This window comes from Nycticebus coucang, chromosome 8, assembly GCF_027406575.1.
Source record: "Nycticebus coucang isolate mNycCou1 chromosome 8, mNycCou1.pri, whole genome shotgun sequence".
NCBI classification, from domain to species: Eukaryota; Metazoa; Chordata; class Mammalia; order Primates; family Lorisidae; genus Nycticebus; species Nycticebus coucang.
Window position 1 is genome coordinate 102,666,911 of NC_069787.1, and position 24,670 is coordinate 102,691,580.

The window sequence follows — 24,670 nt, forward strand, 5'->3', positions numbered from 1 at the left end:
AAGGCTATTCCCATTCAGCTCCTACATAAAGCACAGTTACAGAGTGAGGGAGCCAATTTGAGCATGACAGGAGTGGGCATAAAAAGGATATGTGGGACCCGGACCGCACGCTGCCTCCACAGCATGGCATAACCACGTTGTAACTAGATGAAGTGCCTGAATGGGCACCACAGCTAATTAACAGTGGCCCCTTTAAAAAGAGAACTCTGCTTATTTTTATGGATATGCTGAACACAACTAGCAGGATTTAAAACCAGGCTCTCCTTACTCATTTATTTTCCCCTATAACTTGAACCGTGTTTTCCCTGGGTTCAAAACTAATGAAATGCTTATTTAGAAACTATGGCCATCTGTGGCTGGTGCTGCCACGTTCATTTCTGCTCCCTGCCTGCAGGTTGATGAGGTTTGGGAGGTATGGAAATGTTCCCAGGATGCCTGGGCCTAGGGACCCAGTTGTGTGGGAATGGAGACACTGGGAAAAAAGGTCGAGCATCTGTGCTCCTCTGCTCCAAAGGGGCCAGCTCCTGGCTCCTCTGTCAAGAAATGCTGACAGCTGGTACACTGGCAGCCTCTCTTGCCACTGGAGCATATTGACCTGTGCAGGGAGTTGGCAGGCTTCACTCCAGCACTACAGGCATGGGCTGTGTGTGCTGGTGACCCTAGAGGCTGAAGGTACCACTCCCATCCACTCCCCTCCCCACCTTCTCCATCCACACAGGGGAGAACGCCAGCCCGAGCTGCTTCTTCCTTGCTCCTTTACTGCTGGCTCAGGGATGATTTTCCTCCAGCTACCCTTGTGATCTTTAAAAATCAGGTGCTTTACGTTTCCCTCAGTGCCAAGGGCGGTGCCTGGGGCTCAGTGGGTAGGGCACCAGCCCCATATACTGAGGGTGGTGGGTTGAAACCTGGCTGCAGCTGAACTGCAACAAAAATATAGCTGGGTGTAGGTGCCTGTGGCCCCAGCTACTCGGGAGGCTGAGGCAAGAGAATCACCTAAGCCCATGAGTTGGAGATTGCTGTGAGCCTTGTGACACCAGGGCACTCTACCGAGGACTCTGTCTCTAAAAAATAAATAAATAAATAAATAAAAATAATAAATAAAGTCAGTGCCAGGACCCACCTGCCACTGTGGCTCCTTACACACTCTCCTAATAACTGTCCCCTCTCCCCAGAATCAGCAGCCATGGATCTGAGACCTGTGTCTGTCTACAGTGATAGCAAGGCTAAACAGCTGGCAGGACACTTGCAGCCTCGCCCTTGGACAAGCCCTGCAGATACCAGGCTCCTCATTAATGCTGTCTTTGAGGCAGCCTGAGCTACTGGGCTTCCTCCCACAGCCCACCTGGGCCAACAAGATTTTCTTGTTTCCACTCACTTTTCTTCCCTCTTAATTCTAGATTCTCTGCATAATAACAATAAAATATCAACTCCCCATACATGCCTCAGTCTCCTGTTCTTGGCCCTCTTCCCTGCCTGGCCACTCCAAACACCATATTCTTAATTCCATTCAATGAAACATTTTGTGTCAGCCTCCTCATGCCTGGCATTGCCTAGGCCATTCATCCCCCACATGGCTCCATAACAGGAGCCTGTGCTGTTCTCACACTTCCCAACACCTGGCAAAGACTGGTGCTCAACAAGTATTTGTGGAACAGATGAATTGCCTGCATAAGAGAAGACAGCCATGCAAACAACCAATAAAACACAATGTGATCAGTGCAATAAAAAGGTGAGTACAAAGTCCTTTGGGAACTCAGAAAAGAGAGCAATTAATTCCGCCTGGATAGGATGCATTCCAGGCAGAGGGCACCAACTGTGCAAAGCCCTGCCAGTGTGTAAGTGCATTGTGAGGCCTGGGAACTGGCTGACTCTGCTCCCCGTGATCTTGCTCAACAACAAAGCTACAAGGCCACAGAGGGACTGACCAAGAGGCTTTTGTTTAGGGGGGGGAATCAATGAAGAAGCCAGCTGGTCAAACCGAGCCTGCCATTCTAATGAACACAAGGTCCCTCAACAGTCTCTGAGCCTGCTCTATGTGGGCTCCTGGAATAAATTCTAAAGACAGGGGTGAATTAGATCAGTCCTTCCGCCCAAGGAACTCACTGCCAAGTGAGGTCAGTTACAGCAAAGTGTGATGGTGATGCCTGATGGCTCTGCCAGCCCTGGGCACTTGGGCCACACTAGCTCCAACTACTATGAGCTCTGAGATGATGGGAATCCTAGATGGAGGGTGGGGTGCAGCACTCAAAACACTGCTTTGTTCTTAGAAAGGCAGAAATTCAGAGAAGGGATGGAAGGCACAGCTAAGAGGAGCTCAAGTCCTGCTGCCACCAGAGAACAGCCTCTGATGCTCTGGAGGGTCTGGAGCTCCCCACCTCTATACAAAACCCACAACCAGGGCAACTTCCTCTTCTGCATGAGGGCTGGCCCTTCTGCTGTGTGTCAGGCGACCTCATCTCACTCCCCTTCCCTTCCACACACAGTGATTTTCCTTCTTCCCTGTCTTATCCTTCATGGAAAAAAAAAAAAAAAGAGGCAAAATAGAGAAGATAAGAAAGCAAGTCTGAAGGAAAGCGGATACAGAACAAGAAATGAGAGTGAGGAGGGTGGAATCACAAAGGCCACTTGGCACCAGATCACTGGCACAGCTTGGCTTTTCCAAGGGTACGACTAGAGCTGAGAGCTCTCTGCCTCAGGGCCAAGCCTGGGGACACCTGTTGAAGGGTCCTGGGGAGGCTAAGACCACTGAGCCCAGGAGGCCAGCCACTGGGAAGGTGGGCTTGATCAACAAAGTCTGCTTTAGATTTCTCCCCTCACTGGTCCTAGCTGACTCTGAAGAAGGAGCTGGGAGGATTCCGAGATACAACAGTTTGCTGGCCTCTCTCCTAATTCAGACTACTCTGCACTTCAAATTGCTTCAGTTCAAACTCCTTATGATTTTTCTGGGCTGCTGGGAGAAGAGTGTATTGATTCTGTGTTTTGATAAGGTCAGTAGTGATCAGCTCTGACAGCCAAGCGGATGGCCTGTCCCCTCCCCCCTCCACGGGATACAGCTCCACATGCACAAAAGGAGGGAGAGAAACAAAGACAGGAACGGAGGAGGCAGCATCCTTTGTCTCAGTGGCTCTGAAACCTCTTTAAGACCCATCTGCAAAAGAAGGCTGGTCTCAGACTTCAGCAGTCTAGGAGAAGCTGTATGGGCATAGTTGATCTTTTCTGAAAGCAGTTTCATTTTCCCTTCCCTCTGTGCTTTCCTGCCCTGAAGCCTATTCTCCTGGATGGTAACTCATTTTCTTCCATAGTCCACATAACATCGACAGACTCACAATTACACTGATTAATGGTCAGAACCTGTAGGATTGTTCAGACTGAGATAAGTAGAAAGGCATAGAGAAGGTCCCTGTGAGGTTTCCACACTGTTGATTTGAACTTGATGAGAAAAGTGTCTGGAGGGTTCTCAATTTGCTGAGGCCACAAAAAGGAAGGTGGCCTGGAGTTCTGTCTCCAGAAAGAGTTCACAGGTCTTCACAAATGGCAGACATGTTTCCAATACAACCTTGTCAGCCAAGAGCTCATACTACTTGACGGCCTCCCAAACAGTGCACCAAATACTGCATAAATGTGGGCATTTTTCTAGAGAGAAAATCCAGAACTTTCATCGAACTCCCCAAGAGATCCATGACCCAAGGGAGGTTAAAAATTATTATTCCATAGAATCTTTTCTAAGATCCTTTAAAATGTGTCAGGCTCCCAAAAGCACATCTCAGCCAATAGTGCCATGGGAGGTGTCCTAAGAGGCCAAGGCCTAGGACAAGGAGTGTTGTCTTAAGTTGACCTGAGTGAGTTAGGACAATGCTTGTGCCCTGGTGATCAGAGGGGGCAGTCAAGAAGAAGCTGCATGACCACTGATGTGACAGGCCTGCTGCCCAGCAGAAAAGAGCATGAGTTCAATACTCACACCACAAGAAGCAGTGGTCCCCTGCATTAATGTGACTTGGACACCAGCTGCAGAACTCTGCTCAAGTGCCACTGGATTTGAACCAACCTCAATATATTTAGAGTCACTAACTAGTCTGGTTGAAAGGTCTGAAATCACAACATCAAACACAACAGAAATCACAACTGCCCCTGGGTGGGACCCTACTCTGCAAGGCAAAATGTTGGGTCCTTCAGGCATAGGAAGGAGCTTCTTAAATACATCAGCAACCCTGTGAAGTGCCTGCATCTCCATCTCACAGATGAAGCGTCTGACATTCAGAGAGATAATGTGTCCATGGTCACAAGACCTGTATGTGGAGACAGTGGGCTTGGAGTGGATGTCTGTGTGACTCCAAAGCCCATGCCCTGGAAACTGTGCCACAAAAGGAATAAGGTCAGAATTGGGAGCAGCTTGAAGAGAACCCCTAGAAATATGATAGCAGAGGATGGGGCAAACTGCTGCAAAAAGAACTGGGAATAAGAAGGGAAGTTGCTGGATGGCAGAATGTGTTTATACAGAGGTTTGTTATCTGGATTTTTTTCCCTATCGGCACAAGGCAGTAAGTCAAGGTAAATTCCAAGCTCACAATCCCCTTCCAAGAAAAATTTCCCCACTGAAGCCCCCACTGAGAGGAGTCTTATACAATTTCTTGAGCAAAGATAACTGTGGTTTGGTCTGCATGATTCATTTGCCACACTGATAGGACCAAAAGTGGATTCCTGATGCCAGCAATCAGCCCTGACCCTGGTAGGAAAAACTCAGGGCTAACAGTGTTTTAGTTAAGGTACTTCTCATTGCTGTAGCAAATCTGAAAAAGTATCATGGGTTAATCTCCACTTGCCTCCAAAGCTCTTCCCTTCAGGCCACCTGCACCACCTCTAGAAGTCACCACATGCCAGTTTGTATAAAAGATAACCCCTGAATCAGATAGCAGGAGAACTTACTCCACACACCAGCATCTCCAAACTGTAGCTCATCCCATGTTAGAGACTCTGACACCTCTGACACTTAGAATATTCTGAATGTTCTGACTGACTGAAGTTTAACATGGAGAAACTAAGACACTGAGAGGTTAATGGACAACCTTAATAGCACAATATGGAACAGATTAGGTGGCATTTCATTGGCTCATCAGTTCTTAAGCAGCAAAATAAAACACTTTCCTTAGTTTCAGGAAAAACTAGTGTAACTGTATGTCTGTCTGTCTGTTGGCCTGTCTTAACATTCTTTGACATAGTAATCAAAGTCCCTGATAAAAAAAAAAAAAGAAAAATTAGAACCCTTTTAAAATAGAGTCATTTGCTGAAAGGACTGGTCTTTTGCAGAAAAGTATCTTTATCCATGGTAAATTCATTCTAATGTCCTGGTCCATGACTATTTCTGCAACTCAGGCCTTGTGTGGTTTCTCACACATGACAGGCACTCAATGAATGCTTGTTGAGTGAATAAATGAATGAGGCCAAGGCTTTACACAATGTGATGAAAACGCCTTTTGATGAGGGAAAGGAAGTATTACCAATCTCTTTTTCCCAGGGGAGACAAGTTAGACAAGAAAGAATCACATAACTGTGAGGCTGAGTTAGACTTAGCATGACCCTCTCCAAGCCAGGGCATGCTCAGATACTCCCAACTAGCTAACATCTCCCTCAAGCTGTCCTATGTGCCAAACAATCCCCCAGCACATTCACAGTCTCCCTATACTCTGTCTCTCCTTTCCTGCTCCAGCCTGGGCAGCCATAGCCGTCTGGTCCCTCATTGCCAAAACCATCTTCAGGGACTGGCCTTAGAGCCACATCCTGTGTGCAGGGTGGCCTGAGAACATATACAGCTTATCTCAGAATTCCTCGGGTGAATAAACATGTTCTTGCTGACCTGAGCCACAAGGAGCCTGTCAGATACTCATTTTAAAAAACGTGTTCTGGGCCCCAAAATTAGCCAGAGGACCAGAAAAGGTCAATAGGCACAAAGGTCCCCACTGCTGGGCTCCAGCTTCATCAGTTTAAAAATATCAATTCTGAGATGACGCCCCATTTCTTTCTAGACAGTGTTATTCAGCCTACAAGATGTAGCAGATTAGGAAAGCCAGAACGGATTGGCATGTCCATTCCAAGTGGACTCTCTGCAAACAGTTCTCTTTCATTTATTGTTCAGCTTTTATTTAAAGGGAAGTTCCCCAAATGGAATTGAGAGCAGTCGGGTTGTTTTTAAGGGCATCTTTCCTTTCTGTGACACCCTGAGCCTGCTCTCCTGCTCTCCATTTTTCCAAGCTGTGGAGAGAAATTCCACTTGCCAACACTTGAGTGATTTCACCTCTAGCGTTTCCATGGAGATGCACATTCCCGCACAGCCTGGAGGAAAGGTACAGCTCCAAGTGCTGATGAATATGAACAAAGCCCAGCAGCCTCCTCCTGCCTGGAGGGCTCTCCTGGAGGAACTGGGCTGCAGAGAGCAAGGATCCACATGGCCCCTGCCCTTGGGCAGCCTGAGGTGAACTTTCCTTACCTAAGAAAGTGTGGGTTTATTCCTGGATACCTGCCTGGTACTGGCTCTGGGTACCAGAGAAGGGAGGAACTAGTGGTCCTAGAAATGTGCACAGTACACCTCCCACCGGGAAAGCTCCAAGCAGCATGCTGGGTTTGTGGGGCCCTGGCCTTTTATCTGGCCTAGCCCAGACCAGGCCAGGCTGCCATTACATTGCATAAAACAAAAGCAAAACAAAACAATTCCTCAAGAAGCTAAGGCGGACTCCTGCTTCCTGTAGAGCACTACAGCTAAGGCAAGGTTTGGGGTATGGATGCCTGTTCACCCTCCTTCAGACAATAATAATGATAAAGCCGCCATTTATAGAGCACTTGCTATGTGCCAGACACTGCACTAAATGCATGTTATACATTCTCCCATTTGACTTTCATGAGTAAGCAACTCTATGTGATAGGTGGTATTATTATTTCCATTTCAAAGATGAAGAAATTGGGGCTTAAAGAGATTAAGTGACTTGCCCAAGGTCACCCAGCTCGTTAGTGGTAAAGCTAGGATTTAAATTTAAGCAGTTCCAACTTACAGCCTTATATAGGGTGTGTCCCTGGGCCTCTGTGTCTAGGATTAGGGCTGAACCTAACCCTAAAACAATGACACATTCACCTTCAAGACTCATATTTGTTCAGCCCTCCACAGTTTACAATAATGAACTATAGCTTCCACTTCTTCAACATCTTCTATGTGTTAAATGGTTTTTATACTTAGTCTGATCTGTACAAGAGTCTTATGAGATAGATGTCAGTATCCCCACATTTCATTCAAGGAAACTGAGGCCCTGAGAGATAAAGTTTGCCCAAAGTCAGATGAGTGTCAGAAGCTAGTTGTGAACCCATTTCTGGCTCCAAATCCAGGGCTTATACACCTGCTACACTTTTCACCTTATATTGAATCCATACCCACCAGGTCCTAGTCTGGGTAATCAGCTCTTCAACTTTGGGGGAAACCCAGGTACCTAGGCAGGATGGGGACACTAATGCCAAGCCTACTCCTATTTACTATTGCCTACCTAGTTGTATGTCACAACCTCAAAGGTATTAATGTATCTCGATCTTAGTCTAATTATTCCTCCTCCTCTATCACCAATACTGATCGAACACCTACTGTGCACAGACCTTGTGCCAGGCACCAGGCACACATTAAATGACCAGCCCCGTGATTCCCCTCAGTGCCTCAGATGGCCCTGCCAGGCAGAATCTTGTTGAATTCCTCCAATCGCACTGTGAGGCAGATCCTCTGATCATGCTCAGTTAATCAGCAAGGAAAGTGTGCTCTGCACCATTCATCAATCAGTCCACAAGGTCACACAGCGGACAAGTGGGGAAGCCAGGGCAGGAACCCCAAGCAGTAATGCAGGCCAGCCAGATTCTGGAGACTGCAGCAGTATAACCTGTCATGTTTTGCTTTGCAGGAAGGACCACATGATATGGACACACTGAGAAGGGAGAGATTCTGCCTGGTGTTTAAGAAAGAAGCCAATGGACAGGGGTGGTCTTTGGTGAAGAAAAAACTAAGGGCAACTACAGCAGGGATTTCTTATCAATGGACAAACCTCAGGATTCCACAAACTACCTGAAATGGGCCAAAAAATATGTACCTATTCGGAAGCATTCCTTTTTCTGGGGAGAAATACCATCATTTTCTTGGATTCTCAAAAGCATTCCTGATTTTCCAAAATAGTGATAGGACCACTGTCTTAGTGTGATGAACCTGGCCTGAAGGGTGACTTGTTGGAGAAAGCTGTGTCTTCAACAAGTGCAATGTGGAATCCGGCCCACAGGGGACTGACATGAGCCCATGGAGGATACCAACCTGCTCCATCGCCGCAGACCTCGCCCAGCCTGTCTCCTGGACCTCCTCTTGCTGGTGTGTCCTGGACTTCTGCAAGTGGCAGGGGCTGCAGAGACAGAAGCATTGCTCTCCTCAGACCAGGAAGTAACCTTTCTCCACCCCATTTTTTTATCAGCAGCAGCCTGGACAATCGTTCCAGATTGTCTAAAAAGACCAGCACTCCTCCTCAATCCTCCTCTTCTGGTTTTGCTGCATTTCTAGCAGCAAGCCTAAAGTTCTCTGCTTCTGAGTCAGACCAATTTGGAAAGGCTTGTGCCTGGGGCATGTGGCGTAACACGTGACTAATCTGAATGACACCCACTGCGAAGATGGACAAATTAAGGCCTTTCAGGGTTAAATAGTCTGGGAAGATACAGCAGCAGCAGCAGCACCACTGCCACCTCCCCTGCAGAGCTGATCTCCAAGGCAGGCTCTCACCAATAACTGCATGGCAGACTGGTGCCAGGTTCCCAGGAGTGCAAGGTCAGACTGCTTAGCTGGGAGAATCAAAGCATTTCCAAGATGATTCTGTTTGAACCGTGTTCTGCTCACTGCTTGTGCACACATTTACAAGGCCAGTCAGACTCAATGCTGTCATCCAATTAGCACATGCCAGTTTCTAGCTCCCCAGGGCTAAAATGAAACAGGCAGGGTGAGATCAAACTCTAGCCCCACTGCTTTAGGGTGGAGGTCCAGAGGCACACGGAAGCTGTGGGAAGAGGCAAAATACACCTGCTTCAGGCAGCTGGCACTGCCACCGTAGCCCAGCAACTCCAGCAAAGGCAGGGACTTAATATTGTTCCATCAGGATATCATTATTGCACCCTGTCTCTGGACCTGGCAATGAGCCGGGCCCCAGAGAGTCAGAGATGAAAGGCAATCTCTCTTCTGAGCAAGCTCACAGTCTAGCAGGAGATGCAGCCTGGTAAAAGGCAATTATAAAACAGTGAGATAAGGGCTATGATTGAGTGAAGCACAGGAGACTATGACAGCACAGAGGGGCACCTAATTCAGCCAGAAAGAGTCAGAGAGGCTTCCTGGAGGAGGTGACTCATGCACAGATTCTTGAAGACAAAGTGAGGCTAGCAGAGGGAGCTACCCCTGTCTTCTGAGTAGGCAAGTTACTCAGGTGATTAGAGCAGGAAGACCGGGGACTGCCAGAAGACAAAAGAGGGAACTAGAGATGTGGGTGGCTTACTAAGCCTCAGATACACTTCAGCATATATCACCTGGAAAGCTTGTTAAACACAGATTGCTGGGCCCCACCCCCAGAGCTTCTCATTCACAGGTCTGGGCTGGGGTCTGAGAACGTGCATTTCTAACAAGTTCCCAGGTGATGCTGATGCTGATGGCCCAGGGAACACAGACTGAGACCCACTTCCAAAAACCCCTTTCAGATGTGTGGATTTCTCGTGGAAAGGGAGGGAAAGCTATTACATGAGATTGATCAGGAGAAGGATACAAAATTTGTATTTTAAAAATCACTCTGATGATAAGCTCAAGTATGGATTGCATGGCGTGGAAGCCTAAACAGAAAGACTAGTCAGAAGGCAGTCACAGTGATCCAGGGCAGAACAAAGGCAGCTCCAGCAAGCATGGAGACAGCAGCCATGCGAGAGACCTTGGGGGACCTGGGGACTGACTGTGGGTGCAGGGAAACAAAGGGATCAGGAACAGGACCAAGGTTTCTGAGATAGAGATTTAATCCACAGTTAGGTGCCACTTATTCAGAAAATACAAAAGGACTATTTCTTTGGGCAATGAATAAGGGTGTGGGGTTGATGAGTTCTGTTTTGTAGACGTTAAGTTTGAGGTGCTTGCAAGACATCCAAATGGAGACATTAGCAAGGCAGAGGCACACAGACTTGAAGACTAGGGAGAGGTACAACCTGAGAGAGATTGGGAAGTCAGCAGTGTTGGAGAGCACAAAAGACGTGGAGGAGAATAAGGGGACGGCCCGAGAGCAAAGGGCAAGCTGAGAAGAAAAGAGCACTTAGACCGATGCCTTTGAAATGCCATCATTTAAGACTGGCAAAAAGACAGCAGCAAAGGAGTACATGGATTGTGTCATTTGGGTCCTTCCAGAAACTGACACTGGGACAGAGTCAGGACAGTAAAAGGTTTACTGGGGAGCAACACCTGAAAAGGAAAAGGACAGAAAAAGGGTTAGGCGGCGGAGTGGTCAGCCCATGATGCAGGCCTGACAAAGTCCTGGCCACCCAACAGGGTGCTCCAGAGCAAAGACTCCTTTATAGCAGCCCCACATGGAGACAAACAACTGGGCCATTCTGCCACTGCCTTGCTCAGTCATTGCATGGGGCCACTCAAGAAGAGCAAGAGCTTGGCCCAAAGATGACAGAAATCCTGAAGGCGCCTTAGATAGACAGTCATTTCTCAGAGGCAGATATGAGCACTGCCCCTTCATGACTGTCTTCATGCAATTAAGTGGAAAAACAGTATCAAGAGTTGCCAGAAAAGCCAAAAGAGGAGATGTTAAGGAGGGAGTTGTGGGCACTTTCCAAAGCCTCCAACCAGGAGATAAATCATGTGACTTCCATTGATTCACCCTCCAGAGGAGGGAGATGAGTTTTGTCACCAGCTTGGGAGGTGCCTGGAAGGTGGTAACGTAAAGGTAGTGGATGTAGATGATTCTTTCAATAAGCTTTCTGAGAAGAGAAAGGGGGTAGTAGCTGAAAGAACACATAGCAGTGAAGGGAAGTGGATGGAGCAGGATGCGCAAACGGGGAAGGTTGGGGCCCTGGAACAGCTGCTGACCCACCCCCGTGACTCTCCTTCCCACCTAGACGCACCTGGAGACCCGGGGGAAGGTAGAGGGTTGCCTGAGTGGTGAGCAGGGATAGAAGGTAGAGGCAACGCAGCGCCCTGGGAGGGAAATAGCAAAAAACCCAACCTGGCAGAAAGGCTCAGATGACTTTGTCATTGATTCACGTTCACGCCCTTCTGCTCACACCCCCACCTTCCTTCCCTGGAGGTCTCACTGAGCCACACAATCATAAGTCATTGTCCTAATGGTTTTATTAGTGGGGAAAAAAAGGGCATTAAAACACAGCCTAATGAAGCCAGGACTCAGAAGGCAGCGGGCAGCACACTCGTCACATCCCTTCCCTCGGCCTCTTGGGAGTCCACCAGAAAATGTTCCGTCTTCAAGACGGGGGTGATTAACCTCAGACAGAAGTAACCCAAGCTGTAAACATGTCGTGGGCTTATTTTCTTCCTTAAAGGCTTTATAATAATAACAAGCATCTCACAGTAACATGTCATTGTGGGGCAAATAGAGTTAGGTCAGAGCGAATGCCTGAAGCCTTCCTCCTCTCAAACCTCTGCCTTGATCAATAAAAGATCACAATGTGGCAGCTTAGAGCTTAATTATTTACTATTTCTGTGCTTTCGTATGAGAGAAATTTTCTAAAGAAATCAAACTGCCTGCTCAGTGCCATATGGAGTCAATATCCTGTGCTCTATGAGGTGTTAATGAATTAATTAATCAACTAATGGCAGTGAAGGTCTTTGGAGACCATGGATGCTCAGCTCCCAAAGGGAACACTTTTCACTCATATTGACAATAATTTTAAATCATTCTTTCTTTTTTTTTTTTTTATTGTAGAGAAGGGTTAAATCATTCTTTCTTAAAAGTCCTGAGTAATTTCTTAGCCAAGCATTCATTATATTGTACTTATTTTCAATGCCGATTATGTTGAGAATGTTTTTTTTTATTTTGTTATTCATGTCATTTTTCACTTTATAAAGCCAATTCCCAACTATCTGTGGAAAAGGGAGAGTCCATGGAGAATGGAAACACTTCCTCTTAGTCAATCAGCTGCAACAACTTCCCTTGGTTGAGACAGTGTGCTTTGCCTTCTTTTTCCCCTTGGGTAAGAGCACTGAAGATTAGCAAAATTAAGGGGGAAATCCAGAAAATGGAAGAAGGAGCCAAAATCCAAAATATTCAAAAACTAAATTATGAATCCTTCATGTAATATTAACAATAATAATAAAAAAAGGCAAACAAGATGATTTAAGGTCTTTCTGATAACAGCAAAGGGTGCATAACATCCTAGTTACAGAATAGCAGGAGAAACCAGGGCTTGCTTTTAAAGAAGAGGGGTGGGCTGAAACTTGCTATCAAGGGAAACTACAAAACCTGACGGAAAGATTTTTAAAAATAAGAAACCATGACAGCACATTGGGTGAGATGTAGGCCAACTGGAGGTTCTGAGACAGCTTGACAGATTTTACAAGACTTGCAACACTTTCAGAAGCATTAGAAAAAGATTAACCTGGTGGGAAGAGGAAGGCCAATGCAGAGACAGGAGATGAGGGCTGAGTGAAGTAGGTGAGATGAGGCATAAAGGGAATTATGATGGTCCTCACTTGGTGAGATGCCAGTTGGGCGGGACAGGAGGCCTTCAGGAATTATACTATGATTGTTTTAAAGCCATGGTTTGTGGAATATTTTCAAAGTTGATTTCTGGTCCAAGCAGAGATTTGAATAATCACCAAGCCCTTTTATCAAGCTTGTGTCAGTGGTTGGACTGTAAAGAGGTGGTAAAAGCAGCAGATATGTAATGAGTAGTGTGTGCGTCTCCAGTTCAGCTACCCAATGGGGCTGGGAGAGCCAGTGAGTGTGACAGGCCGAAGAGGGGCAAATGGAAAATGTCTGGAAAATGACAGTGTGCGGTTCATGCCAGGCCAACCCATCACACTGATTCATTCTCTCCCTTTCCCTTCTCTCTCTCTCTCCTTTTCTCTCTCTCTCTCTCTCTTCCTTTTCCTATACTATTTATTTTGTTTTTATAATTTTTTATTGTTAAATCATAGCTGTGTATATTAGTGCAATCAAGGGGTACAATGTGCTGGTTTCATATACAATCTGAAATATTCTCATCAAACTATTCAAAGTAGCCTTCATGGCATTTTCTTAGTTATTGTATGTAGACATTTGTATTCTGCATTTAGTAAGTTTCGCCTGTACCCATTCTAAGACGCACCGTAGGTGTGGCCCCACCCATTACCCTCCCTCCACCAAAACCTCCTGCCTCCCTTTCCCTTCCTTGGCCCTTTCCCCATAGTCTTGTGCTATAGTTGGGTTATAGCCTTCATGTGAAAGCTATAATTTAGCTTCATAGTAGGGCTGAGTACATTGGATATTTTTTCTTCCATTCCTGAGATACTTTGCTAAGAAGAATATGTTCCAGCTCCATCCATGTAAGCATGAAAGAGGTAAAAGTCTCCATCTTTCTTTAAGGCTGCATAATATTCCATGGTATACATGTACCACCATTTGCTAGTCCATTCGTGGGTTGATGGGCACTTGGACTTCTTCCATGACTTAGCAATTATGAATTGGGCTGCAATAAACATTCTGCTACAGATGTCTTTGTTATATTGTGATTTTTGGTCTTCTGGGTATAAATCTAGTAAAGGAATTATAGGATTGAATGGCAGGTCTATTTTTAGGTCTCTAAGTATTCTCCAAACATCCTTCCAGAAGGAATGTATTAGTGTGCATTCCCACCAGCAGTGTAGAAGTGTGCTCTTTTCTCCACATTCACATCAACATCTCTGGTTTTGGGATTTTGTTATGTGGACTACTTTTACTGGAGTTAGGTGATATCTCAACGCAGTTTTGATTTGCATTTCTCTGATGATTAAGGATGATGAGCTTTTTATCATGTGTTTGTAGATCATGCATCTGTCTTCTTTGGAGAAGTTTCTCTTCAAGTCCCTTGCCCACCCTGAGATGGGGGTCACGCATTCTTTTCCTGCTAATACATTGGAGTTCTCTGTGGATTCTGGTTATTAGACCTTTATCGGAGGTATAACCTGCAAATATTTTCTCCCATTCTGAGCACTGTCTGCTTGCTTTACTTACTATGTTCTTGGCTGTGCAGAAGCTTTTTAGTTTGATCAGGTCCCAGTAGTGTATTTTTGATACTGCTTCAATTGCCTGGGGAGTCCTCCTCATAAAATATTCACCCAGGCCGATTCCTTAAAAAACCTCAAATAGCCAAAACATTACTCAGCAATAAAAACACAGCAGGAGGAATCACGCTACCAGACCTCAGACTATACTACAAATCGATAGTGATCAAAACAGCATGGTATTGGCACAAAAACAGAGAAGTAGATGTCTGGAACAGAATAGAGAACCAAGAGATGAATCCAGCTACTTACTGTTATTTGATCTTGGACAAGCCAATTAAAAACATTCAGTGGGGAAAAGATTCCCTATTTAACAAATGGTGCTGGGCAAACTGGCTGGCAACCTGTAGAAGATTGAAACTGGACCCACACCTTTCACCATTAACTAAGATAGACTCTCACTGGATAAAAGATTTAAACTTAAGACATGAAACTATAAAAATTCCTATACTATTTAGAAGAAAAACAAGGAAATTGGAAAAGCAAAGAGAGAATTTAGCTGCCAGGGCTGAGCGATGTGCTCTTGGCATTGAAAATAGAATGTGGAATACAATTTTTCATAAAAACATTAATGCAGATGGTGATTGAACCCATCAGGAGGGCAGAGTGGATGTGAAAATAACCAAACCTGGGGCCAGAGAGACCACAGGGTCTTAATTTTACCATAGACACACTGTGTGTCCTTGAGCAAGTTACCTGACCTATCTGAGCTTTGGTCTAAAATATAAATACCTAGCTCGGTGCATGTGGCTCAAGTGGCTAAGGCACCAGCCACATATACCTAAGCTGGCAGGTTTGAATCCAGCCCAGGCCCACCAAACAATAATGATGGCTGCAACCAAAAAACAGCTGGGCGTTGTAGCAGGCGCCTGTAGTCCCAGCTACTTGGGAGGCAGAGGCAGGAGAATTGTCTGCACCCAGGAGTTAGAGGTTGCTATGAGCTGTGATGCCAGGGCATTCTATGCAGGGTGACAGCTTGAGGCTCTGTCTCAAAAAAAAAAAAAAAAAAAATGTAAAGACCAGGGTAATGAGTCTGGAAAACAAGAGATGCTCAGCAAGCATCAACCTTATTAGTATGGTTAGTACATAAAGGCCATGGCGCAACATGGATTATGTGTGCTTTTGTGGTCCATACTTGGAACACAACCACTTTTGTTCCTATAAGAAAAAGAATTCTGAGTTCAGGAAACCCACTTTTTAAGAAAAAGTTATACTTCCAAATTAATTTACAAATTGGGCACTGTCTGTTCTTGTTTTTTAGGATCCTTTGCAGATCTAAAATCACTTGATACATTTAAGAACATAAAATGTATTATGTATAACTCAGTTGCTCATAAAATTATCATGTTTGATGTATTTATAGATGTGAGGACTAGGGAAGAAAAGAAATTCAGAAATATGTAGGGGATTTATTTTACTATTTTCCCAGGTTGAGGAAGAAAAAGAAAAATGGTCCAGGAAATTCAATTTCTTGAGTCCTTCACATCCCTAGAGTGACCTAACTCTCCTCTTCCAGGCAAGTAGTATCAGCCAAGACAAGATTCTTGCAGTGTGAGACACTGCCTACCACCAGAGGACCAGACAGTTAGATGAGTGAAAATGGGCCACCACGAAGAACCCTGCCAAATCCAAGGTCCTTGGAATTCCCCTGAAATTTTGTGGATATGTTGCGCCACTCTGAAGGAAGAGTGGCACTGGCATTTATCAGTTTGCTACTTTAAAGATGTTTCCTATGAATCATCTAAGAGATTTCAAAGAAAGTTTGGAGAATTTCTGTCCTCTATACATCCTCAGAAAAAAAGCCAACTATTGTGAGATCTAGGTGGATGCTTGAGCTTATAAGCGCCAACTATCTATTAAGAATTAAATCTTCATGAAGGAAGGCAAGGCGAAGTAATGGGAGGGGGAGGATGGTAGCTGGATGTCAGTTTGGAATCTTTTCCAAACACTGTGCAACGTGTCTTGAAAAAACTGAATAAGGATGCTTAGCTCATATAACATGAAGTTTGGAACTGGAGCAGTCAGCTTAATCCAGTGGCTCAATCATGTCACCCAGGAGCAAGTGTCTTTCTATCTTTTGCTCTGCCATCCTCAGCCATGTTGCACTTTGTCTTCAGGCTTGAATTCTCATGGTGACAAGGTGGCTGCAGAAGTTCCAAGCATCTCATTCTCACACAACATCACCCAAAGACCTACAAAGACTGACAAGGGAGAATATAATTAACATGATTGATTTGTACTCCGAGAGATTGATCTCCCAGTACCAAGGGGGAGCCCAGCACCTGAAAGCTGACACCTGAACAAAAATAGCTCTGTTAGTAAGCAAGCAGTGCAACATCATAGTCAAGTGATCTAAGCACTCAAGGAAGGCTGGGAAAGATAGCCCTGCCCCTTGGAGCATGGTCTTTCTATCCTATACTAGAGAAACAAAGCCCTTTCTGAAATGTTTGTTCCAGGGCAAGAGACGAGAATGGGAACTGAATCCCCAAAAAGCTGTCCTTCAGACTCATGTCAGTCAATACAGCAGTTTTAAAGGCCTTTCTTAAGGGTGTGAACTCATTCTTCCCCATGACTTTCAGAGCCATTAAACCCTCTAAAATGAGGCATTGGATGTTAACTGCATCCTCTGGAAGGTCTCTGATGTCACAGCAGGAGCAGTCCTCAACTTCCAGGTACTCTGTTCACGACTCTGATAAGCATCATGTTGAAGATCAGTTCGTTAGGGTGATATTTCACATTACATTAGGGAATGCTTTCTATGGTCTAAATGTGAAGGCGACGAAGATTTCTCCTTCTCTCCCTTACCTGCTGCCACAAAGTGAAAGGGCGCCATCAACCTGTAAAAGACAATACCCTCATTCACTTTAATAACCTCCGCCCTTTTGGTTATGATATGTTAATTACAAACCAGGGAAGAGGAATTTATGGGAGCATTTAGGTTCTGGTCTGCCATCACCTTTTAACAATCTTAATTAATCTCTGAGATAACCATTCCCATTTCTTAAAAAATGGGCCAAGTTAATTAGTATGAGAATTGCTTAAAAATTCTCTCTTCAGATATTCTACAAGTTTCTGAAAAGAGACTCTTAGCATGAAAATTAAGATATGAGGTATTCCAGCTGGTAGAGATTTTCAAAAGACTCCAAAAGGCAGTATATAACTAGATTTATTTTCTTTTACAGTTTTAGGTTAGTGCAACTTTATTTTAGGAGATGAAGGATTGTTCATAGGGGGGAAGGTGTACAAGGGAACCAGACACCATCATCCCTGAGGGTCAGGTGGACAAAGTACAGTTGCTGCCTACATAGTGCAGCGTAAGGGCACCAGGAGATCCCCCAAATATCTCTTCCTGCTCCAAAATGCTGTAAATGTCTCCTACATTATGTAAGAGCCATTCTTTCCAAAAATAGGGCTAAAGTTCAAAGAATATTCTCCAAGAGAAATAACAGTCCAATAATTTGAGTCAATACTGGGAGGTAACTGACCATTAATGGGTTCTCCCATGCAAATAGGTTTTCATTAGGGAAAAAGGGTATGTGCGAAAAAAGAAAAGACACAAAAACAGAGACTTACAGGTGATGACAAGCTCTTCTGAATCACCTCGTGGCAGCCTGGCTTATCTCTAGCAAGATTAAAGACAAGTCAAACAAAACTACTCTTATTAAACAAAGCAGGAAGAAGTCAGGTCTAAACCTGCAAACCTAGAGATGAAGTGATCTCTTACATGCCCCACTGGTATCGCCATGCTCCCTACCCCCACACCGTGGCTGACCTACTAGTCAAGGCTTTGTCTGACCTATCAGTTGCCTGCTGCCTTCTCCACACTCTCTGGGCCATGGAAAGTTGGATTCATCTCAAATGCCAACTCCACCTAATTAGTGGCTGCTTGGAGTGTGTCAAGAACAGACCAGTGTCTGAGACTTTACCCTTCATGCAAGTTAGTAAGTTAGCCTGCCACCATTTTATGGAAGCTAGTAGAAAACCTGAGGCTCCTGGGTCAGAGATGAAGTATCGTTTGTTATTCACAGCAATAGTAACCAGAATTTCAGCATTTTTGCACCAGTTACCCCAAGCCCCAATTCCCACAGGGTGACAGCAAGAGAGCCAGGTGACCACTCCACACATAACAGGTTGTATTGCAGAAGAAGAACCCCGAGCTTGGGGAACCCAAGTCCTTTATAATGGATTTAAATGTACCTGCTCTTTCCTCCTGTGGGAGACATTATCTTTTCTATCTTCCAAGATTATAAGCAAACCTGTCCTTTGCTCAGTAGGAAACACTGCATCTGCCAAGGCTGATCACTACATAAGCTTCCTTGGAAAGACAGTCCAAAACAAAGGGCAGCGAATGCCTCACACATGAGATGTGTGGAAATGCAAGAGACCCATGAAGGATTGTCCAGAACAATGTCCATCCCTCATTTCTGTAGCATCTTATATTCTGGAGACTATTCCTGTGAGAACCTCACTGTTGGCCACTTCAGTTAATCAGACTAGTGAGGCTGAAACCAAATCCATTCAATTTCTCTCACACAACATCTAGTTAAGGCCAGTACCCACAGGATGAGACCAATTTGCAGTCCTGGCTTCAACTACGCCCCCAAAGTCCCAGACCCAGCCAGTCAAACAAATCCTATAAGCTATCAGGTTTACCTCAGAAAGGCAGCTGGCTTTTCCTTAAATTTTTATATTGACCTTTCAGCTCGGCCCAAGATATTGGCACAGACATAGGAAGATGTCCTAATGATTGCACAGACTCCACCGTGGCCCACCTGGAGAAAGTCTAAATCAATTTTGTCAACCATAACAACCCTAGCCAATGAGTTAAGACTAATCTGAATGTTGTCCAGGACCAAGGTAACATCACTAATCACTACATCAGGTTTCATACCACTTTTTCTATTGGATTCACTCTCATCAGTGAATGCCTATAAGGTATATCTCAACAGCCAGTCAGTTACCCTCTACGAAACTTCCCTGCACGATCAAGGGTGGCTTTACTGTGAAGAAATCACTGTGGTTGTCTGATGGCTACATCATCTACTGTTGGTGTTTCCTCAATCATTTGAGGTTCTCTTACAAGCACTCTCATAGTGAAAGTCTCAGTGCAATAAGGTGGGGCTATTTTTGATGATAGAGGGCTTCCTTTTTGACGATAGAGATAGTAATTTTTCTATAATTATTCTTCTTCCCAGAATCTTTATTTTGTGAGAAGACCTCTGAGTTTTTTAATCAGCCACCTCCGCTGAGAAAGGTATAATAATCTGTAGTCAGAGCCTTTGAGTCTGAGGCTTCTGCTCAGGCTGACATGAAAAAATACCACAGATAGAATGGATTAAATGGCAGAAATTTATTCCTCATAGTTCTGGGGGCTGGAAGTCCAAGATCAAGTTGTCTGCAGGTTTGATTTCTCCTAAGGCCTCTCTCCTCGACTTGCAGGCAGCCTCTTGTTCACCGTGTCCTCACATGGCCTTTTCCCTGTGTGCACACACCCCTGGTTTCTTCCTTTTCTTATGAGGACATCAGTCATATTGCATTAGGATCCACAGTTATGGCTTTATTTAACCTTAATTATCTCTTTAAAGGTCCTAACTCCAAATACTGTCACTTTGGGATTAGAACTTCAACATATGAATTTGAGGAGACACAATTTCAGTCCATAATACCAACCAACAGCACAACATCTACATAGCGAAAGCTGTGAACGTGAAAGGGTGAAGGCACAATCACCAAATTCTGGTCCATCCCTGGTAGAAAATGGCAAGGGAGTCTAGGTACACCTCAGGGAATGCTACTAGCATATTGGAGACTTCTTAATGTGAACTGATCTTCTGTTTTGTTTTGTTTTGTTTTTGTTTTTATTAAATCATAACTTTATACATTGATGCATTTATGGGGCTCAGTGTACTGATTTGATATACAATGTGAAATGCTTTGTACAATGTGAATTTCACTGATTAACACATCCATCACAATTATACTCTTTTCTTAATAGTTTTGAAATGTACCATTGCATTATGCACATTAGGTGAGGTTCCCCAAATAAATGTCCCTCCTCCCACCTCTTCCCTCCCCTCCCCTCTGTCTCCTCTTCCCTTCTACTTTCTGGACTATAGTTAAGTTTTGCCATTTGTATGAGTGTGTAGGTGGTTATATATTGATTTCATAGAAGTATTGAGTACATTGGATACTTGTTTTCCATTCTTGAGATACTTTACTGGAAAGAATATGTTCCAGCTCCATCCAGTTAAACATAAAATGATGTGAAGTCTCCATCTCTTTATGGCTGCATAGTATTCCATGGTGTACATATACCACAATTTGTTAATCCATTCATGGGTTGATGGGCACTTGGGCTGTTTCCATGTCTTGGCAATTATGAATTGGGCTGCAATAAACATTCTGGTGCAAATGTCTTTGTTGTAAAATAATTTTTGATCCTCCGGGTATATACCTAGTGGAGGAATTGCAGGAGTGAACTGATTTTAATCCTCAGGTGTCATAGTATGGAAAAGAAAGTGTTGACGATGTCCAAGACAACATCCCAAATGCCTTTGGTCTGTGCCCTGGACACAGTAGCTGCATCTGGGGGCCTTTTCCTCCCATAGATCTAAATAGAATAGTGACTTGAGCACTCATACCTTACATAATCACAAAAATTTGAGTTCTTTTTCTTCCTGAAATTCCACAGTATATGTAGGATGAGTGTGTCTGGCCTTTGATCTTCCTTGAAAGCAGAGAGACCTCAACCCCACCTTTAATCATTTTTCTCCTTAAAGTAGCTGAAGTCAGGGTAGATAGGGAATGGGGTTTGGGGAATGTGGAAGGGTAGAGGTTTCTCATTTATATTTGATTCTGAGCATCATGGCAGCATCTCGCGCTCAACCAAATGAATTTCCAATGTTTTCTTCCTAATACTCTGTATAGGCAGAAAGGTCCTCATGGCTAATACTATCTGTGTCACTCTTGAGAATCCCTTCATTAGGCAGCATGTTTTCCACATTGCTTCTTGATTTGTGCCCTCTTGCTGACTCAGACTTGGCTTACACAGCAACAGCCTTCTTTGTGGATGTCACCTTAATTTGAGGCATCTGCTACACCAGAGGTCAATAAACTATAGTTAATAGATCAAATCCAGCCTGCTGCCTACTTCTGTAAATAAGGTTTTATTGGAACAAAACTATATCCATTCCCTTACAAAATGCCTGTTTTTCCACTACATTAGCAAAGTTGAGTAGTTGCAACAGACAGTATGGCCCACAAAACCTAAAATATTTACGATCTCGCCCTTCACAGAAAAAGTTTGCTGACCCACTGTTACAAGAAAATATCCTTTCAGATCTTGCCCAATTTGATCAAAAGAACTAGGAGGATTTCCCATGGTGGTAGGACTGGTCATAAGACTGTTTCTATGCTTCTTTGGTTCAGTTTTTCATTCTTTAGTCACTTTCATTAGCAGTGTAAACCCAGTCCAGGACAGCTAGAGCTCATACACTAGTCAACATCTTGACTGTGGTTTCCCGTGGGAGTTTGTCTTTCTCAGGGAAAGAGCTCCAAAGCTCCAAATCTCTCTTGTAGCAACCAGAACTCTCTGGGAAAAAAAAAAAGAAAAAGAAAACCTCCTCTGAGGTCTTTTACGCTCCAATGAATCTAACTTTGACATAACAAGAGAGGTTGAGCCATCAGAATCTCAGCTATTGCCATTCTTCCTTAATATATCCACCCCTCAACTCCCAAGTGGCCAAAGTTTTAGTTATTTCTGCCCATAGCAGAAATGTTCCTCCTTTCCTACATCAATCCAGATATGTATCTCTGCAACTCTTGTCCGGAAGGAGTGGAAACATTCCTATTCAGAACAAATGTTAGTACTAGCTATTACAGTCTAGGGCTTTACAGTCTACATGGCTGACTACTGGATTGGTGAAATGTCCTCCAGCATGAGGGAGAATTAACAAAACCAGGGCATTTAGGCTTCTGCTTTTGAACTTATTCCTTGGTTCTCATTCTATAACTACCTCCACAATACCTCCTCATTAGCAAGGAATAATTAATAGAAGGATAATTTATTGTCCAGTTGACTATAAAATTTAGTGAACATGTTTACTATCAACCCCATAAGCTTTACCTAGGCATCATTAGCTTTACCTAGGCCATGAGGGCCTTATTTTTCCTCTTCCTGAAAGCCATGTTTCTGTTAGCATCCCATTCTCATCACCAAAACTATAAAGAAATTAGAGGGTCTGAGATTTTACTTTACTTATAAGCTTACAAGTTACCCTGACATGGTTTCATGGATGCTGGTAGAAGACACACGACTCCTAGGTCAGAGATGAAGGACCATTTATTTACTCAAATCAATAGCAATAGCCAGAGTATCAGCATTTTTGCACCAGCTACCTGAGCCCCAATTTCTACCTGGTGATATAAAGAGAACCAGAGGATAACAACACATGCAATAAGATACTTTACAGAAGAACCCCTGAACTTAAGGAACTTGACGCTTTCATCCTTACTAGCACGTTTTTCCTTTGCTCATGAGGGAAATACTGTTTCTATCTTCCAAGGCTATTTGATATACAAATGTAAAGGCCAAGGAAAACCTTCCTTGTTTGACCCTCTGAAAATACACTGAAAATGAAGTGACAAAGGCAGATTCATAAGGAAACAAATATACAAATTTATTGTAACATGCATAGTATGGAGGAATCACAGGAGAATTATTATCTAATAACTAAATGGGGTGCAGATGCTTATTTACTCTTTTTCATAAAGGAACAGTGAGATGAAGAAACATGGAGTAAAGGACTTTCAGGGGTAATGAATGAGCCTAATGCTCAGATAATGGATAGCAAATAATTATCGTTGGGAATTGAACAAGATATAAGAACAACAAAATTATGAGACAATTGTGTTTAGGCTCTAGGTATGATGTTTGATTTTCAGTTTCTTCATCTCTGATGTAAGTTTTAATCTTCTCTAACTAATTAAATTTTAGGGAAGGGCTAAAGGCAACTATGTTCCTCTTTGGAGGTCCAATTTCTAGGTAGATAAGGGAATTTCAGAGAACAGTCTCAGTCTGTGCCTTGAAAGAAACAGAGGATTGAGAGATAAGACTGGTGGGTAGAAGAGGAAGGTCAGAGAAAATTTGAGGCTACTTCTTGAGTTTAGTATGTCAAAACACCATTTGGGGGGGTATCATTTTCTGAGCCACAACAGAAACAATCTTGAAAAGATAGTTCAACACATTGAGCCATGAATGCCTCATTAAGAATACGTAGTATACTTTAGTTAGGAGGATGTATACTCCATACTCTTAGTGAGGCCTCACTGCCCACTTATCACTTGTCCCCATAGAGTAATCTGATATTCAAAATATGTGTATGTAGGCAGAGCCCATAGCTCAGTGGGTAGGGCACCGGCCACATACACCAAGGCTGGCGCGTTTGAGCCCAGCCTGGGCCTGCTAAACAACAGTGGCAACTGCCACCAAAAAATTAGCTGGGCATTGTGGCAGGTGTCCTAGCTACATGGGAAGCTGAGTCAAGAGAATCACTTAGACCTAAGAGTTTGAGATTGAGAGTTTGAGATTGCTGTGAGCTGTGATGTCACGGCACTCTACCAAGGGCAACATAGTAAGACTCTGTCTCAAAAAAAAGTATAATAATAATGAATAAATAAATAAAATATATATACTTAGTATATGTAGAAACATAACAAACACAAAGACAATTATCTTCCAGTAGAACGCAAATTGAAAAGGATTTACTGCATCCAGCAGTAATGGGAAAAGACGGCATGATCAATTAGTGATTTCTGACACTAACACTGGAGAACCTACTTGCAGCATTTATCCCCCATATTGCATATTACATGATTAGTTTCCAAAATACCTTACAATAACTAATGAGAGTTCAGTAGTAATTGTAAAATAAACATATAAAAATAGCTTTGCAATATACCGGTAAGAACTAATTGACCAATTAGAAAATATAATGAAAAAAATTACATTCAAAATAGCATTGAAAATGAAATATTCAGAGACAAAATTAATAAGAAATAGGCAGGACTAAATGAAAAAGACCATAAATTTTCACTAAAGGACATAAAAATAAGAATTGAATTCACTGAGAAATATCCTATGTTCCTGGGTAAAAGAATTTGCTATAGTAAATATGTCAATTCTCCCCCAAATTCATCTATGCAGTTAATGTGATTCTAGTATCAAAGATGTGAGTGTTAGAGTTTGGGAAAGGGAGGGGTAATAATGCAGGGAAACACTTGTTTTTATTGACTGAGCCTCAGATTGATGGGCTGTTCTGGTTAGCATTTTCTAGCCATCCTATCTAGTTTGCCAAGTTTTCAGAACAAATTCTTGATCTGCAA

General features: G+C 43.7%; 1 long non-coding RNA gene across 1 annotated transcript in view; it reads right to left on the reverse strand.

Annotated features, from left to right (window-relative positions):
* Window positions 1-8,711, reverse strand: part of LOC128592716 (uncharacterized) — a 34,534-nt gene extending 25,823 nt beyond the window's left edge. The window contains exon 1 of the long non-coding RNA XR_008381985.1: window positions 8,327-8,711. This is a non-coding gene — a long non-coding RNA (uncharacterized LOC128592716). The remainder of the gene's footprint in view (window positions 1-8,326) is intronic.
* Between the last annotated feature and the right edge of the window lie 15,959 nt (window positions 8,712-24,670).